The sequence below is a fragment of the Spinacia oleracea genome, chromosome 5 (assembly GCF_020520425.1).
Source record: "Spinacia oleracea cultivar Varoflay chromosome 5, BTI_SOV_V1, whole genome shotgun sequence".
Classification (NCBI taxonomy): Eukaryota; Viridiplantae; Streptophyta; class Magnoliopsida; order Caryophyllales; family Amaranthaceae; genus Spinacia; species Spinacia oleracea.
In genome coordinates, this window is record NC_079491.1 from 14,410,731 (window position 1) to 14,413,815 (window position 3,085).

Consider the following 3,085-nt stretch of genomic DNA (forward strand, 5'->3'; position numbering starts at 1 on the left):
GGGTCGAGTATTCCGGGACGGAGGGAGTAACTTAATTTGGAAATGCTACGTATTTTCAATGTCGTGTAATGTACAATATGTTTTTGATGTGATTTGTGACTGTTATGTTTCAGTTTTCATAATTAATATAACTATTATAGTTAGGGATAACAAAATTCGAGTTTATAATTCAACCTAAATCATACATTGATTGACTTTAAAGATCATAAAATCAACAAATAAAAACTAAAAATGATATCAATATGCCCTTAATAAACAAACAATTGCAGAGGTTGAACGAATTAGATTCACTCTATTGATTACAGTTCCATTTTATCAATAAATTTGTTTAGTAGTTAAACATTACTTCTTATATATCAACTTATCAAGTAATATTCAGGCTCCGTTTGGTAGGGCGTAAAACATTTTCATGGAAAAAGATTTTTTCCTTTTCAATTATTTTACGTTGTTTGGTTGGATAAGGGATGTAAAACAATTTTCCATGACTCACTCAAATGTGGAAAACCCTTTTCCATTTGAAAGGGAGGGAAATCACTTTTCCTTCTTTCCTCCTTACCTCCCTCTCCTTTCTTCCCCTCAATCTTCACCATTTTCTCCCATTTTCCTTTAAGTTACCAAACAAAGGAAAACTAGTTTGGAATTGTGTTTTCCCTTGAAAATTATTTTCCATGGAAAATCATTTTACAATGAAAACATTTTACGCCCTACCGAACATAGCCTCAGTAATTATACATTGAAACGAAACTTCCATTCAACTAGTTAGGTAAATTTGGCAGTCTTTCGTGTACGTAATTTTTTTGGATTGATGGTTTAAGCATTAATTGTAACTTTTAGGGGTGTAAATTGGATGGAATGGATTGGACTTTGCCAAGTCCAAACCCAATCCAAAAAATTTTGGACTTGAATATTTGAGTCCGAATTCGATCTAAATTTTTTTCGAGTCCGATCCAGTCCAATTCATAAAAAAATTCTTGAGTCCGAATCCAGTCCAGTCCGATCCAGAATTTTTTTAGAAAAGAAAGTTTATTTTTCTTTTTTTATAAAAAGTAAAAAACAATTATTTTTCTTTTGAAGGTAAGGAGTTCGATCATAATGCAAACAATACTGTTACCGGCTAACTTTTTTGACACATAATATAAAATATATGAGTATTAAATATTAGGTATGAAATATATTAACACCTATAACTACAAGTCACTCTTTCGTAAAGGGAAAATAAATACCCATTAAGCAATAGATATAATTGTATATAATAGTATGCCTTACACATTAAAATACTTAGCCAAAAAAAAAGTTCTAATTCTTAAAAAGAACAAAAAATTTAAAATATATTAAAGCTCAATAATCAACCATCACATCCAATGGGAGAAAACGAAAGGAAAAGTAGTTGATATGGGTTTTATATGGAGTGTAATGTTTGATTGTTTTTTTGTTTCACATAGTTATTAAAGCTCAAATATCACATAATTCACAATAGTTTTTAAATTACATATGTTTATCTATAAATAAAAGCATAAAAATTTGGACTTAATTGGATTTTTGGACAACGAAAGTTTGAGTCCAAATCCGGTCCAAAAATAATTGGACTTGGTAATTTGAGTCCGAGTCCGATCCAAAAAATTTCAAGTCCGATCCAGTCTGACAAGTTTGGACTGGATTGGATTGGATTGGACTTTTCTCAATCCACTCACACCCCTAGTAACTTTGTATTCCGATTTTACTCAATTACGGAGTACTACTAACTAGTTCTCTGTCATTTTCCCTTATTGATGTTGAGGATATCTAGTTGGCTAATGTTTGTTTTGGGATTTTTTAGCCCCTCTTTGTTTGAATTAAATTATACTTCTTCAGCAATTTCCGATGTTTTAAGTTGGTATTTTATAATGTGATGGTTTAGTTGATGAGGCGTGGTGGCGAGAACGGTGCATAAATTATAAGTTAAGGTGGTACACGGTGGCGAGAACGGTGCATAAATGAAGTTAACGCGATGCTTGGTGTTTCAAAAACAAAGGTTGCGGGGAAGCTTTTCTCTCAAACTATCAGAGCCAGGTTTCGATCCTGGGACCTGTGGGTTATGGGCCCACCACGCTTCCGCTGCGCCACTCTGATTTATTGATTCTTCTTTGCAAAATTTTATAACTGTATTGTGCTCTGTAGGAGTAGTTAGTTCCTGGAGAGCCATGAACTTTTGTTTTGCCCAAACCAAAGCTTCCAGTGAGTTATTTAGACAGACGTATACTGCTGAATATTTAAACCACATAATAACAACTATAGAGTTTAGATTATATAACCCCAATTAATTTCTTAACTTCAAACAATCGAGGAAATTTTCAATACTTCCTCCAAAATAAGTTTGTGGATGTGTTTTCCCATTTGATTATAACCGTTAAATGACTAATTAGGCGTGACTTTGTGACCTTACGGCTCGTTTAGTAGGCGGTGAATATGCAAGAAAAATCGTACACGGATACACTTGTGTCCATGGAACTGGTCATTCACCTAATAATTGCACTTTTCTATACCAAGTATATGAATCTTGTTAACATCCATTGTTATTTGGGTTGGTATTGGATGAGAATGAACATTTGTGAAGAAAAACTCAAGTTTGTTGATCAATTATATAACCATTGATATTATGGCGTTACTTTTCTTCTCAATTTACAGTTTAGTTCTTTCCCGTTACCCTTATTTATTATCGGCTACTAACGGACTGTTATTATAATGACATGATTACGAATCAATTTTCAGTTCGACCTTGTGTAAAATGTCATGGGAAAGGCCCAATTTAATTTCAATATATCGGGGCTTATAAACATTGTACTTGGCCCAAATCTAAAATTTAAAAATTAAATACGTTGGTTAACAAATAAAACAATAAACTATTTTGGAATCAAATCAACCCATCCATTTCCGAACTTCCCGCACATTTTCACATGACAAAATACAAAATAGTACTCCCAATTAGTACAAATCTCACTGGCATTAGTTTTTGTTGTTGCTTCATCAAATGAACAATCGAATTATGTGAATAAACCTTGTGAATTTGTGATTACTTAATTGTACTCGTATACTTAACTATATACTT

General features: G+C 32.5%; 1 non-coding gene across 1 annotated transcript; it reads right to left on the reverse strand.

Moving 5' to 3' along the window:
- Positions 1 to 2,037: 2,037 nt before the first annotated feature.
- TRNAM-CAU (transfer RNA methionine (anticodon CAU)) lies at positions 2,038 to 2,109 on the reverse strand. Its single transcript has one exon. It is a non-coding gene; the product is annotated as a tRNA-Met (tRNA).
- Between the last annotated feature and the right edge of the window lie 976 nt (positions 2,110 to 3,085).